This window comes from Trematomus bernacchii, unplaced genomic scaffold (assembly GCF_902827165.1).
Source record: "Trematomus bernacchii unplaced genomic scaffold, fTreBer1.1, whole genome shotgun sequence".
NCBI lineage: Eukaryota > Metazoa > Chordata > Actinopteri > Perciformes > Nototheniidae > Trematomus > Trematomus bernacchii.
In genome coordinates this window covers 242617-259516 of record NW_022987669.1, presented here as the reverse complement: position 1 = coordinate 259516, position 16900 = coordinate 242617, and positions in this window count along the sequence as shown.

Sequence of the window (16900 nt, the reverse complement as noted above, 5' to 3'; positions counted from 1 at the left end):
TGGAGAAATCTTCAGACTTGAACAATCTTCATGCAACTTCAACTGCTAACTGTTCATTCATACTTTCACTCAGAAACCTCATTCCAACTTTAAAATGTACACATCTTTCTGACATTATTCGTGTAACACAACTTTTAAATCTGATTCTTACTTTTAGAGATATTAAAACATTGTTCAGAACCTTGGTAAAGAGGCTTTTCTTCAGATTTTAACATTAACTAGAGTGCGTGATGTCACAGCTAGAGGGTAGGAAATCTTGAAATATATATTTATATTATATATACATATTTATTTTTAAACTGCCATAATTCCCCAAACCCTACATTCCTGAGACATCATTTTTCATGACAAACGTAGGAAAACATCTCGTAGCTTGAAAAAGGACAAATAATTAAGCAAAAATAATTAAACAAAATGCCTCTTGAGGGCATGAAGTGACAAAAACGTTCAACATGTCTCCATTAACACCCATTGTAACTTCAGGCGATATTTCCTCACAGCAGCAGCTGCACACCTTTCTTAAACTGCCAAAAAGGCCACATTATTAACCCGAAAGTACACAAAAAATTACACTTCAGATACTCAACTTACTCAACGATAACAGATATCTGTTATCGTTCTTCTTCACAAAACGTTCACATGTAAGAGGTTCATCTCTCATTCAGAACAATGCAAACCTTTGATCTCTACAGAGCTTGTTAGCTCAAACTATAAACACCTGTGTAATGGAACACGATGATGTCATCACTCCAACTGACAGCAGTCAGTTCTAACTGTTCATTTCATACTCTCTCTCTCCTCTCAATCCTCTCTCTCTCTCTCCTCTCTCTCCACTCCTCTCTCTCTCTCTCTCTCTCTCTCTTCTCTCTCTCTCTCTTCTCTCTCTCACACACAATGTTCCAAACGGCCCAAACTTCACAGGTTTGGTAACGATGCAGCCATCAACGCATCTAAGCGTATTATGCGGTGTCATCAAATGCCGTTGCCATGGCGACAGACCACTCGCCATGAAACACGATGTCGCTGTAAGTCCAATGGACACGGTCCAATCGTCCCCCAATCTCCACTTGTATATCACCGGTCCATGCCTCAACAGCTCTACGCCAAATTTGAAATCTCACCATATGCCGTTTCCCAGCCCTCAAACAGCTCTACGTCAATTATGGGGTTTCTTCAAATGCCGTTGCCATGGCAACACAATGCTCGCCATGAAACACGGTTTTCTCATAACTTCAGTGAAATGTTCGAAACGGCCCAAAACTTCACAGGTTTGGTAACGATGCAGCCATCAACGCATCTAAGCATATTATGGGGTGTCATCAAATGCCGTTGCCACGGCGACAGATCATTCACCATCAAGTTAGTTCAAAGTTTGCAGTTTAAATATTCTGCTGCTTTTCCAAGCCTTTTTACTTTCTTTTCTTCACTCATCACACATTCAAGCCCCCAGTGTTCATGTATCATTTCAACCTAAATTCTTCACTTTCTTCTTACACATTACATTTCAGCATAGCAGTTTAGCGTCAGCTTTTCAGCATAAAGCATTCCCACTAGCAATTTCTTCAGGAATTGCATTCTCTAGTTAAATTGTTAATATTGTTGCCTCAATTAGCATTTAACTTTATAAATGTACTGCTTTTGTAAATGGACGGATAACACCCTGCCTCTCACACAGTTTAAACCTTTTCTTCATGTTCTCAAACACAGCGAGCCACACCCTATCAAGATGCACTGAAGAAACGTTGACTTTAATTCAATGTATTATGTCAACAGATTCCACATAACTGTATTAAGTTAGGGTTTTGGGGAACGCGAGGGTGCACAGGCTTTCGGGTAAATATTTTTGTTTAAAAACCTATTTAAAAACTCCTGTAATAAAACCAAGAAAAGTTATAAAAGTCCTGTTTGGTTTGTGTTAAAAAAAATTAAATGAAATAAAGAAAATGCAATAAAAGGGATAAAAGAGAGCAGCTGAAGCACAGAGCGTGTGCGGCGGGGTTAAAACCTGTACTCCTGCCCCCTCGAGGGGTTCTCCCCGGTAGAGTGTCCGAGGCTGTGTCTCACAACATCTGGTAAAAGTCCTGGTAAGTGGATTAAAACATCTGGCGAAAAGGACCAAGGTTGACTTTGTTTAAAATCGTCATGCAGGTAGAATTAGTGTGAAAAAATAATGGATAAATAAATACATAAAAGTCTTTATTGAAAGAAGTGCTTTAAAAATAAAATCAACCCAAATGTTCCAAGATAGCATAAAGTATAAAATATATAAAACATAATATATAGAACTATGAAATATAATATATAAGGTATAAAATATGTAAAATATAAAACAAATATGTAAAATGTAAAATAAAATATTTAAAATATAAAATACACACGGGTTAGTAGGCACACCGGGGAGGGGAAATATTCTAAAACAAAGTGAACCAAGTGTCCCTAAAAGTGTTAAACCCAGGCCGAGGTCTAGAGGGGGGGTGCAGGCGAGACATGGGACACGCCTCGGATGATGTTTAGAAATACTTTATTAAAGGGTTATTTCAGGGTGTTTCCCTGCGGGGGGCTCCAACATACATTTACAATTAAATGGAAAGTAATAACTAAAATATAAATACAATAATATAAGCAATGTTTGAATAGGAAACGGGGGGATTAATAATATATAAAAGGATAAAAGATATAACCTCATTAGGAACCTAATAAAATAAGAAAACATGCAATACACCGTGCAAGCATAGAACGAACTGTGACATGATAAATATAAATAATAAAAGATAAAATATAAGAAAAATATATAAAATGGTAGTAATAATAATAAACAATAAAATCCATGCATTTAAAATTCAAAGAGTCCAGATGAGGATTGTAAAATAATAGATATAAGGTAACACTTATATAAGGTGCACAAATGAACCATCAACTAGTTGTTAATTAACATGCATATTAGCAGTATATTGGCTCTTTATTAATCATTATAAAACACTTATTAATGCCTTATTCTACATGACCATATTCTACAAGTAATAAGCCATTAGTTGAGAGTTTTTCCTCAATAACCCTCTAATTAGTGCTGATTTATTGCAAGTAAGGAAGTTGTTGTACATGAATTTGGGTGTTAATATGCTCTGCTCAATATGGGCCTAATAAGGCAGTAGTCGTACCACAAGAATAATAATTCTCCCATAATAACACTTAACAAATATGATCTATTCTTATGTAACAAGACATGAAACTATAAGTGTTAATTAAGTTAAATAACTCCAAATTAAAGGTGGGGTAGGTACGTTTGAGAAACCAGCTCGAGTGCGCTAGAATTTGAAAATACACAGTCGGAAAAAATCTGCCACTTCCTTACAGAGCCCTCCTCCAAACACACACGAACGCGCACATGACCAATGAGGGCACGAGATAAGTTTGTCCACAGATGGAAGGCTGACAGGCAGGTAGGCCATCCAGTTATTTTAGCCGGGCCAGCCTCAGATGATTGGTCGTGCTTTTTACAGTACTACAGCTTCCACAGATGACATTTTATGGATTTTTGTCAAAAGCACTTAAGAGATATTATTGCTATCGGGATGTTAAGAGCATTCCATGGAATATAACAAAAAGTGTATCTCGAGCCGGTTTCTCAAACCTACCTACCCCACCTTTAAGTGAACGAGTGCAGGAGGAGAGGAGATTTATTGTCTGCCAGAGCAAGAGATTATTTCTGTTCAGTGAATTTGGACATTTCACTTCTGTCTGTAGTTCTTAACTATCATGAGAGGTGAAATGGCGCATGGAGGAGTTCAGCTTGACCGGGAAACCATCTCTTGTTCCATCTGTCTGGATCTACTGAAGGACCCGGTGACTATCCCCTGTGGACACAACTACTGCATGGACTGTATTAAACACCACTGGGATGGAGAGCTCATCCACAGCTGCCCTCAGTGTAGGAAGAGCTTCACACCGAGGCCTGTCCTGCTGAAAAACACATGTTAGCAGCTTTAGTGGAGGAGCTGAAGAAGACTGGACTCCAAGAAGCTCCTGCTGATCACTGCTATGCTGGAGCTGAAGATGTGTCCTGTGATGTCTGCACTGGGAGAAAACTGAAAGCCTTCAGGTCCTGTCTGCAGTGTGTGGCCTCTTACTGTGAGCAACACCTCCAGCCTCACTTTGAATCGGCTGCATTACAGAAAACACAAGCTGGTGGAGCCCTCCAAGAAGCTCAGAGAGAAACATGTGCTCTCGTCACGACGAGGTGATGAAGCTGTTCTGCCGCACTGATCAGCAGTCCATCTGTTATCTCTGCTCTTTGGACGAACACAAAGGCCACGACACAGTGTCAGCTGCAGCAGCAGAGAGGACTGAGAGGGAGAGAGAGCTGGAGGGAGTCGACTCAACATCCAGCAGAGAATCCAGGACAGAGAGAAGGAGGTTGAAGCTGCTTCAGCAGGATGCGGAGGCCATCAATGGCTCTGCTGATAAAGCAGTGGAGGACAGTGAGAAGATGTTCATTGAGCTGATCCGTCTCATGGAGAAAAGAAGAGCTGAAGTGAAGCATCAGATCAGATCTGAGCAGGAAAGTGAAGTGAGTCGAGACAAAGAGGTTCAGGAGAAACTGGAGCAGGAGCTCAGGGATCTGAAGAGAAGAGACGCTGAGCTGGAGCAGCTCTCACTCACAGAGGATCACAACCAGTTCCTGGAGAATTACTCTTCACTGCCAGCACTCAGTGCATCTACATACTCACCCAGACATCAACATCCGTCCTCTATACTTCTTTGAGGACGTTACAGTGGCCTGTCAGAAGTAAGAGATAGACTGCAGGACGTCCTGAGGGACAAGTGGACCAATATCTCACTGACGGGCACTGAAGTGGAGTTCTGCTGCTACAACCAAAGCTCAAAACCAGAGCTGAATTCTTAAAATATTCATGTGAAATCACTCTGGATCCAAAACACACCACACACAATACTGTTATTATCTGAGGGAACAGAAAAGCAACGTACATGAGTGAACTAAATTTTATCCTAGTCACCCAGACAGATTCACTTATTATAGTCAGGTCCTGAGCAGAGAGAGTCTGACTGGACGTTGTTACTGGAGGTTGAGCAGAGAGGGGGAAGAGTTGATGTAGCCGTCGCATACAAGAACATCAGCAGATCAGGGTGGTTTGGTAAATGTAGATTTGGGTACAATGACCAATCTTGGGCGCTAGGTTGGGATAAAATAGTTATTACTTTAGGTACAACAGAGGCAAAACCTCCGTCTCAGGTCCTCGGCTCTAGAGTGGGGTGTACCTGGATCACAGGGCAGGTATCCTGTCTTCTACAGCGTCTCTGAAACCATGACCCTCCTGCACCGAGTCCAGACCACCTTCACTCAGCCGCTATGCTGGATTTGGGTTTGACTCTTACAATCCCGGAAACACTGCTGAGTTCTGCAAACTCAAATAGACAGAAGTGAATCACTGGTTCCCGACATTTTCCTTGAGGGGGCCCTTTTCTATAATATAGTAAACTGACTAAGTGACTTGTTTTATGAATATTTTACGTTATGTTAAATGCATAACAACTCATAAACTGTACAATTATCTTAATAGTGAACGAAATATAACTGCAGGAAGTTTGTGTAAAACGAGAGGTGTTGATGAATTTTGTGTATATATTTCCTGTGATTATGGCACCAGAGATTATTTTCCAAATTATTTTGTGGTACTTTGAAAACAAATTTCTGTATTTTTTACTTCAAAAAGCATATGTGTCATGCCCTTACACTGTGAGAGTTTTTTTAAAGTGTATCTCAAAAGATAATTCAACTTTGAAAGTTAAAGGTAACCTATTCACCTGTAATGTCTTTACTCCCATGTGATCAACATTAAAATACACTTTTTACTCGAAACATTTTGTTTTCAGCCTGTTTTGTTGAAAAACTAACATTTATATTGTTTGAATACACTTTTGCTACATTATTGGACTTCATTACCTTTACAGCAGCGGTCTATGTATGTGTCTGTCAGGTATTTGGATGACTGAAACCAAGAGTTAGATTACCTTTAAGCAGAGATGGGGTCGTTACTAAAAAAAAGTAATATATTACATTACTTCGTTACTCTCTACATAAAGTAACTCGTTACTTTACTCGTTACTTTACTCGTTACTTTACTCGTTACTTTACTCGCAGGGCCGGCCTGCCCCTCCCTACAGGCAGATCACGCAGACTGCTAAAGTTTCAAATGTTCTCTTTAGTTCAGTTTCCATTGTCGCATAAGACTGATCCAGATAGCTCTGACCATGGCTGTCCTCTGTCTCCTGCTATCTGTATTTTGCGCAGTATATCTCTGAACGATGCGATGGTGATTCCACTGTGCAAATGGGCAACATTACCTCTACTATGAAGGATGCTACAAGCCTGTCCATCTCTGCGTTGGTTACGGTCCAGTCATTTTTGCTGCTTCGGAGTCGGCGGCGGCGCACTCACAACATCCTCACTCTGGGTTCGGGGGTCCTTAGCTATTAGCTTCACCTTAGCATGTGTTCTTGCAGGTGTTTGTTGAGGTTTGACGTGGTGTTTGCAGCAGTGGATAACAGCTTCTGGCCTGGACACAGTTTGCACCTCACCGTCACATTCCTGTCTATTCTTCGGACGAACTCAAAATAAATGGGCATACCTCCACCCCCTCGAAAGTTATCGCTGACTCTGCCATGTTTATGCAGCCTGCACGTGGAGATGTGGACGCGCAAGTCGCGCAGATTACGTACATATAAACCTGCGGCGGAAACCCTCTGTCTGTCAGTGTGATTATGACTGATTTTATAAAAGTAACGAAGTAACGCGGTTGGTCGGGGCAATGTTAGTAACTGTAGTTGTGATACTGATTATAAAAGTAACGCGTTACACTACTTCCGTACCGACAAAAGTAATATATTACCAGTAACGCGTTACTTTGTAACACGTTACACACCCAACTCTGCCTTTAAGTAGAAAACAAGTCAGTCATTTTGATTCATGTGAAGTCATTTTCCAACTCTCTGATTCTGAGAAGAGTTTACCTCCTAAAAGCTGAATGGGCAGTTCTTTTACGACAAATGAGCGCTGTTGTAACGTGTGTTGGACACATGGAATCTTTTCAAACAATAAAAAGTTTTATTAGGAACAAAGTTTAGTGAATAACCCCCTCCCAATATTGTTTTATTACATTTTGCTTGCCTTTACCGCAGTTATCTATGAGTGTCTTGAGTTTTATTTGAATGTCTGAATAACAAACCGAGAGTTGGGTTGGGTTCCACCTAAGTACAGAACAACTCAGTCATTTATATTCCTGTGAAAGGTTAGATTATGGTCTGTTAATTATTATTCTACCTTTAGAGAGACGTGAGTTCTGTCCTTAACACGTGTTATACAGTATTACATGTGACTTGTATCTTACTCATATAATACCATTTTAAATAAGGAAAAAAATTCAGTTCTGCTCCTCTTCCAGGAATGTAGTAAAGCTTGATATAAAAAATAACACATTTGTCTGATGGGGCTTTACAAACTATAACATCATACAACACCCTCTGTCCTTAGACCACAAGTCAAACTCCCCAAAGAAACCACACAATTAACAAGAGTGCACCAGATGTCATGTGTAAATATTAAAGGAACATAATCAAATTCATTCGTATACCCACCCGTATAGGCCAGCGAAGAGATATAACCCCTAACCTGGTCCTGGTTTCTGCCCCTCGTCTCCTCCCAGCTGGACGTGCCCTCAAACACCTCCCTAGGGAGAGCCAGGTGGCCTCCTTACCTTCTGGTGCCCAAAACACCTCAACTGACTCCGCTCAAGGCAATAGTTGAGATGGTTTCCAAAACGGAGCAGCGGGTCTACTCCGGGTCCCTCCCCGGATGACTGCATTTCTCACCTTATCCCTAAAGAAGATGCCAGCAAGTCTCCGGAAGAACCCAATTCGGCCGCTTTGTATTTTCGGTCTTGTTCTTTCGGTCATGACCCATCCTTCATTCTAAGAACCATGGCCTCAGATTTGGAGGTACTGATCCTCATCCCAGCTGCTTCACACTCGGTGGCAAAGGTGCTGAAGGTCGCAGACCGATGAAGCATCAGTACCACATCATGGTCACTTCAATTTAAATCTGAAAAAGCGATGCAATCCTTAGCCCAAGGTTATGGAGGGCTTTGTAGGTGAGCAGGAGGTTTTGTAGTTGATCCACGATTTGAACAGGGAGCGAATCAGTTGGATGAGGATCGTGTGATGATCCGGGCTGCAGAGTTCTGATGATTTGAAGTTGAATCCTCATTGATCCTCCTCAATCTGAGTTTCGGCCGGACTCTCCTTTCCAGCACATTAGAGTAACTTTCCCTGGGAAGCTGAGTAATGTGATGCCTCTATAATTGGCACACAATCCTCTGATCCCCCTTTTTTTTTTAAATGTAACCACCACCCCGGTCTGCCACTCCTTCGGTACTGTTTCCGACTTCCACACAATATTGATGAGACCTGGCCTGTTTATTACCATGCACGCTACGGGGCGAAAGCGAAGATGTGCCGTCCCCCCCTGCACCTACAAGGTAACGGGAAACGCCAAGGCCTGCGCTCGGTAGTGGCCGCGAGCGTGGGCACATCCAAACCGGTTCCTGTTCATCAGGGACACCCTCTCTGGTCCGCAGACTCCTTTGTGACACAGGAGCCCAGCGGAGCGTCCTGCCGGCTACCGTGGAGGACGCCGCCAGTGGGGGCCACCGCCCGCCTTTGACGTCCGCTAACGACACCCCTATTCGCACCTATGGCACAAAGACAGTGGACCTGTGCTTCGAGGGTCAGCGGTTTAAGTGGGATTTCGTCACGGCTGACATCTCCTTCGCCCTCCTCGGCGCAGACTTCCTGTGCGCTCACGGACTGCTGGTGGATTGTCAAGAACAACCGCCATGGTGGACGCACTGACGTTTGCCTCGTTCACATGTACCCGCGGCGATGGCGTCACTCAGCGGGCTCTCCAGCTCACTCTCACAGGGCGACAAGTTTCAGCACCTTCTCAGTGAGTTTCTTCCGACTTGACGCAGCCCACCTTTTCCCGCTGCCACACCAACACGGGGTGGAGCACCACATTGACACTGAAGGCCCCCCAGTCTACGCTAGGGCCCGGCGGCTCAACCCTGACATGCTGGCAGTCGCCAAGTCGGAGTTCGTCAACATGGAGCATCTGGGCATCATCTGCCGCTCAGACAAGCCCTTGGGCTTTGCCGCTTCACATGGTCCCTAAATCAGCCGGTGGCTGGCCGACCGTGTGGTGACTACCGCCGCCTTAACGACGCCACTACGCCAGACCGCCTACCCGGTCCCTCACATCCAGGACTTCTCTGAACACCTGGCGGGCAAGCTGGTTTTCTCCAAGGTGGATCTGGTGCGGGGCTACCACCAGGTTCCGGTGCACCCCCTCGGACGTCCCCAAAACTGCGGTAATTACGCCGTTCGGGAGCTTTTCGAGTTCCTGCGTATGCCGTTTGGACTTAAGAACGCAGCTCAGTCCTTTCAGCGGCTGATGGATTCAGTGCTCAGAGACATTCCATTCATCTTCGTCTATTTAGACGACATCCTGTCGCCAGCTCCTCCTCCGAAGAGCACCAGGCACATCTCCGGGTCCTTTTCGCGAGGCTCGACCAACACAGCCTGATTATCAACCCGGCGAAGTGTCAGTTCGGGTTGTCCTCCATCCATTTCCTCGGGCACCTCAATCAGGCAAGGATGGGGCCGCTCTTTGTTCCCAAAGCCACGGAGGGAGAAGTTGGCGACAGTGTGTGTGAGGCTCCAGAGACGCCGTTGGTATGTTTCTCTTCTTCTCGTTGTTTATCGCGTTTTGCGTTCTTGATCTGTTGCCTTATTGTGTGAGAGTGCTGTTGCGCAATCAACGGCTTTTACGCAGCGTGGTTTGTGTGCGCTCCGTTTGTTTAGTGTATATTTTTAGACAGCGCAGATGGTGTTCACTGAGGTTTTCTGGGTTGCTTGGTTTCAAGTAGAGAAAGAGACTTTCTATTAATGATGTTTTGTAGAATAACTCACAATTTATCATTTGAATTATAATACCCTGAAAATGGAATGTGACTGAATTATATTATATTAGAAATAATGCAATGAGGCATACACAATGTTTGTGAGTTGGTTTGCATGTGTGCTAACATTTTGTTTGGCCTCTGTGTTTGAAGGTTTTCAACCTGATGAGAATCTGATGAAAAGTGTCTTATAAATAACTGCTGAGCAAAACTAAAGACAAAAAAAAGAATCTGAGTTGCCCAAGCGTCCCTCTGTTGCCCTCCAGCCTCTCAGGTTTGGGCAAAACACTGAATACAGGCCAAAACCCAGAAGAACTTGACACTTTCAAACAATCAAATATTAATTAGGAACAAAGTTCCTCTTCCAGGAATGTAGAAAAGCTTGATAACCCCCCTCCCAATATTGTTTTATTACATGTTATGCCTGACTGGTGTGAGCTGGCGGTCAAAGGTCCAAGGTACGGCTTTGCTAACTGCATGTTGTAAAGTACAGATAATACTCTGTACTCTGCCTCTAATAAAGCTCCTCTCCACTGATTCCTCACTCACTGCTGCAGGTGAACCAGAGCAGAGCACACATTGTTTCTGTTCAGGGAAAATATTTGACGGTCAATAACCAGAGAGGTGAAATGGCGCAGCGAGGAAATCACTCGACAAAGACATCATCTGCTGTTCGATCTGTCAGGATCTACTGAAGCACCGGCGTGACTATCCCCTGTGGACACAACTACTGCATGGACTGTATTAAACACCACTGGGATAGAGAGCTAATCCACGGCTGCCCTCAGTGTAGGAAGAGCTTCGCACCGAGGCCTGTCCTGACTGTAAAAACACCATGTTAGCAGCTTTAGTGGAGGAGCTGAAGAAGACTGGACTCCAAGAAGCTCCTGCTGATCACTGCTATGCTGGAGCTGAAGATGTGTCCTGTGATGTCTGCACTGGGAGGAAACTGAGAGCCTTCAGGTCCTGTCTGCAGTGTGTGGCCTCTTACTGTGAGACACACCTCCAGCCTCACTTTGAATCAGCTGCATTACAGAAACACAAGCTGGTGGAGCCCTCCAGAAGCTCCAGGAGAACATCTGCTCTCGTCACGACGAGGTGATGAAGATGTTCTGCCGCACTGATCAGCAGTCCATCTGTTACCTCTGCTCTTTGGACCAACATAAAGGCCACGACACGGTGTCAGCTGCAGCAGAGAGGACTGAGAGGCAGAGAGAGCTGGAGGGGGAGTCGACTCAACATCCAGCAGAGAATCCAGGACGGAGAGAAGGAGGTGAAGCTGCTTCAAGACGAGGTGGATTGAAATCAGACGCTCTGCTGATAAAGCAGTGGAGGACAGTGAAAAGATGTTCACTGAGCTGATGCATCTCCATGAAGAAGAGAAGCTCTGAAGGAAGCAGCAGGTCAGATCCCAGCAGGACAGGGAAGTGAGTCGAGTCAAAGAGCTTCAGGAGATGCTGGAGCTGGAGCTCAGGGATCTGAAGAGGAGAGACGCTGAGCTGGAGCAGCTCTCACTCACAGAGGGTCACACCCAGTTCTTTGGACAGCTACGCTTCACTGCCAGCACTCAGTGAATCTACAGAATCATTCCAGCCTCAACATCTGTCCTCTGTATTACTTTGAGGACATGACAGTGGCCCTGTCAGATGTCAGGGATAAACTACAGGACGTCCTGAGGGAGAAGTGGACTGAAGAGGATGTTTTTTACGGCCACACCAGAGCCAGAGAACCAGAGCTGAATTCTTAAAATATTCACGTGAAATCACTCGGGATCCAAACACAGCCAAACACACAGCTGTTATTATCTGAGGGGAACATAAGAGCTACAGTAAAGAGACAAACACAGCCCTATCCCCAGTCACCCGACAGATTCACTTTAAACGAGCAGGTCCTGAGCACGGAGGTCTAGACTGGTCGTTGTTACTGGGAGGTGGAGCGGAGGAGTGGAGGTCTTTCTATAGCCGTCGCTTACAAGGAAACCACCAGATCAGGGGGGTTGAATGATTCTAGCTTTGGACCAATGACACATCCTGGGCTTTAGAGCGTTACAAGAAGAAATATACATTCTGGTACAACAATGTCAAAACTCCTGTCCCAGGCCCTCGATCCGACAAAATCGGAGTTTACCTGGATCACAGTGCAGGTATTCTGTCCTTCTACAGCGTCACTGACACCATGACCCTCCTGCACCGAGTCCAGACCGCCTTCACTCAGCCGCTGCATGCTGGACTTTGGCTTTATTATTATTCTGGAGACACCGCTGAGTTCTGTAAACTCAAATATACAGAAGTGATTCACTGGGTTCTCAAACGTTTTCCTTGAGGAAGCCCTTGTTATCATTAAGTGAACTAACCACTGCTGGCTGATTGTTGTGGTGTTTCTTCAGCTGTCAATCAAACATGAGGGGCGGTACCTCTATCTGTAGTTGTTGTGTAAGTGTTTGACTTTCTTTAGCTGTGTGTTCAGCCATGGATGCTCTCACTGCTCATGGTGTTTCTCTGCAGGAACTCTTCTCTGTGTCCACATGTCGGAGGAAGATTTGTATTCATGTGTTTCTTTGCTGCTGTTTTTCCTCTTCCACTGCAGGGCTCTGGCAGAGAGGAAGCAGCAGACCTCCTTTATCCTGCACACTTTGTCCTCTTTGTGAGCATTTGTAAAGATGTCTATAACATGTGTTTGTTATTGTAGGTTTAATAGATCATAATCAATAAGGAGAGGATTCATGATGTTCTCTTACAGAGTGGAGATTGTGCTCGGACATTGATTGTGTGGATTAGTCAGCTGTGATTATGGGAACATCCATAAATCTTTTATTATTTCTGTATTACTGCAGATACTTATTATCATAACATTATTAGTAACGATATTTAGCAGTAAAATCAAAGAACGTTGTATAAATCAATAGCATATCTGCAGTTTGAAGCATTTAAAGGACAACCTTTGTGGACAGTAGTTGCTGTGTTTACCCAGCATGCTCTCTGTTTGTGTTTGTTTGTGGAAGGAAAAAAGACCCCCTCTCTTTTTGATCCATTTCTATAAAAACCTGTCTGAAAATTGAGCTGATCAGATTTTGGCCACTTTATGATGTCATAACGATGTTTTGTCTTGTGTAACCATTAGCCAATCAGCAACCAAGGTAACCCCCCCCCCCCATTATCACCTGAATCTCCTCCTAGAGCACCATTGTGTTCTTTGTAACCAAATCTCTCTCAGAGGGGCGTGGGGAGGGGCTCCTTATTTTCATCTAAAGTAACAGACAGAGAATCAGCACTTTGGAAACAGGGCTGAAACAGAGGGGATTATGGGTAATGCTGCAATGATCTGTTTGGTGTTTCAGCCAATCAGAGACAGGTTCTGTATATATCTGAGACCTGTGATATACTGTGGGGAAAGAGTATAATAGGGGACCTTTAACCAGTTAAGCCCGACGGCCTAGCCGGCGGGGGCAAAACGCAACCTCTTGCAAGAACAGCGTCTGAGGGCTTCTTAACATTTAACAAACTATGAATGTGTCATACCCACTTAACGGGAAAGAAACTCAGCTTTCAGACAATATTAACCATTTTTAGCTAAACGAAACACAAGGGTAATACCAAAGGCTCTGAATTAGCCCTGAGCGAAAAAAATGCTAACACACTTAGCACAGAACTCACGGTAAAATACCCTTATTACTTATCAGATCTGCACAAACAAGATATCGACTAGCAAGCTGAGATTCCACAGATTCCAGAAATATTAGTATCAGCGGCATAGGAAACAAACCCAGACATCACCAACACGTAGCTTTACGGAGAAAACACGGGACAATTGTCTTACCTTTGCTTTTGTTCTGATCAAAAGTTGTGTTTCAATGGCATTAAAACGATAAAAACGCTGTTGAAGGTTAATCCATAGGTTAATCCAATGTGTGTCACTTTGAAATGATTACTGATAATCCATCATTCCATGTCAACCTGTCCTCCTACAAAAAACGACCATATAGGCCGATTGTTCAAGCCCTTATTACGACCCAGAGACACGTTTTAAAGTGTATGTTGTTTCTTACACGACCACTAGAGGTGCTCTAGTGGTCGTGTAAGAAACAACATGCTTGATTGCAAACGCTCCGGAGGGACGTTTATTCACAAATACCCTCTCTGGAAAATCCTAAATTGTGGAATAGTTTGGCCATTAAAATGCTTTTGATTTGATTTCTAGCGAGAAGTGTATATTGTACTCTTAGAATCCACGTCCAGTCAATGTGTAGGATTTATAGTTTGATTCTGACTTTTCTACATCCAACTCACAGGTTTATCATTGCTTGAGAAAAAATATGATTAATTTACCCTTTTAGAAGAGAAGATATAGTCATTTGTTTCTGGGAATGTCATTTTGGAGCCTGAGACCTGAAAAAACAGGCTCAGGGCTTAACAGGTTAAATCTTATCAACATTCAGGATTAATAATTTAATCAATTTGACACTTTGTCCTGAATGTCACTAATTGATTTCTGTGCTCTATTTTATGAATAGTTTGTGTTATCAATGTTTGTTTATAGGAAAATTCAATAAAATGTTGGTTCATATAGTAATTGATGTCCTCAGAAGTCATTCCGTTAAAATGTGTTTTGAAATAATTAGTAATTTTCCAAAATGTGGAACTTGAAACCTTTGTTTTAAACATTTATAATATTTGTATATGAGATCATTTATAGAGGAGGGTCTTTCTTATCCATCTATGTTTTATTATAGATTAAAAGGTACATTATGTTTTATAAATAATGCTATATTTAAATAATTGAGTTGTTTATTTAATACATATATGGTTTCTTTACCTCTGGTCAAATGTATTATCCATCCATCCATCTTCTCCCGCTGATCCGTGGTCGGGTCGTGGAGGTATCAGTTCCAGCAGAGAGCCCCAAAGGTTCCTTTCCCCTCATCAACCAGCTCTGACTGGGGGTCCCAGGCGCTCACCAGGCCAGAGAAGAGATATAATCCCTCCACCTGTCCTAGGTCTACCCCTCGGTCTCCTCCCAGCTGGACGTGCCTGGAACACCTCCCTAGAGAGGCGCCCAGGTGGCATCCTTACTCGGTGCCCGAACCACCTCAACTGGCTCCCTTCGACGCGAAGGAGCCATTTGTTAATCAAATGTATTAACATAGTGAAAATAAAATGAACTTTATAAAACACACGTTTTCCCCAGAATCTTTAGGTACGTACAAATCAGAAGACTTCATTTATTGGGGTTTTATTTCTAAAAACATAAGAAGTTAGAGAAAAAACATTTAATGGAAAATAAAATAATTTTTTTTTAACATATTTTAATTTTTATATAAGAATAAAAAAATAAAATAAGAAATAAACAAGAAAGAAATGTATATAGGAAGTTAAAAATTAAATGTGCTTTAAAAATAAAATAAAAAATAAATGAGAAGTAAAAAATGTATATAAGAAGTGTAAGATTTAAACAACTCTCCTGTTATCTCCATCAGAAGAACCTTCTGGATCCGCTCCAGTCTGGTTTCAAGGCAGGTCACTCCACAGAAACTGCCCTCCTCGCTGTCTCTGAGGAACTGCACACGGCTAAAGCAGCCTCCCTCTCCTCTGTCATCATCCTGTTGGACCTGTCTGCTGCATTCAACACGGTGAACCATCAGATCCTCCTTCGCACTCTCCAAGAACTTGGAGTTTCAGGCTCTGCACTTTCCCTCCTCACCTCATACCTCAAAGACCTACAGGGTAACTTGGAGAGGGTCCGAGTCCGACCCTTGTCAATTAACTACAGGGGTCCCTCAGGGCTCTGTCCTTGGTCCCCTCCTCTTCTCTCTGTACACAACCTCGCTCGGATCGGTCATTAGCCCGCATGGTTTTTCATACCACTGCTACGCTGACGACAACCAATTCATTCTGTCTTTTCCCCGTTCAGAGACCCAGGTCGTCGCACGCATCTCTGCTTGTCTAGCTGACATCTCTAATTGGATGTCTGCTCACCACCTCAAGCTCAACCTTGACAATCAAATCAAATCAATCAAATCAAGTTTTATTTATCTAGCACATTTATAAACGATTTTGGTCGAGCCAAAGTGCTTGTACAATTAATAAAATACCCTACAGTAAAGACATTTTACAGCTAATACAACAGCACAGTTTGTTCAGAATATCAGTATGAGAAAAACGACACCCTCTGTCCTTAGACCCTCACATCGTACAAGGAAAAACTGAACTGCTTTTTCTTCCGGGAAAAGATTGTCCCACTCTTGACCTAACAATCAACATCGGCCCCTCTGTTGTTTCCCCGACTCAGACTGCAAGGAATCTGGGTGTGACCGTAGATAACAACCTGTCCTTCACTGCAAACATCGCTGCTACAACCCGCTGCTGCAGATACACGCTTGACAACATCAGGAGGATACGTCCCCTCCTGACCCAGAAAGCCACGCAACTTCTGGTCCAGGCTCTCGTCATCTCACGCCGAGACTACTGCAACTCCCTCCTGGCTGGTCTACCTGCATGTGCCATCAGACATCTGCAGCTCATCCAGAATGCAGCGGCTCGTCTGGTCTTCAACCTTCCTAAATGTTCCCACACCAAACCGCTCCTCCGCTCCCTTCACTGGCTTCCAGTAACTGCTAGAATCCACTCAAGACACTGGTATAGCGTACCATGCTGTGAATGGATCTGGGCCCTTCCTACATCCAGGACATGGTTAAAACTGTACACCCCAGCACGTGCACTCCGCTCTGCATCGGCCAAACGGCTCGCTGCACCCGCACTGCGAGGGGGACCCGAGTTCCCATCTGCAAAACACGTGGGTTTGCTATCCTGGCTCCAACATGGTGGAATGAGCTCCCCATTGACATCAGGACAGCAGAAAGCTTACACATCCCC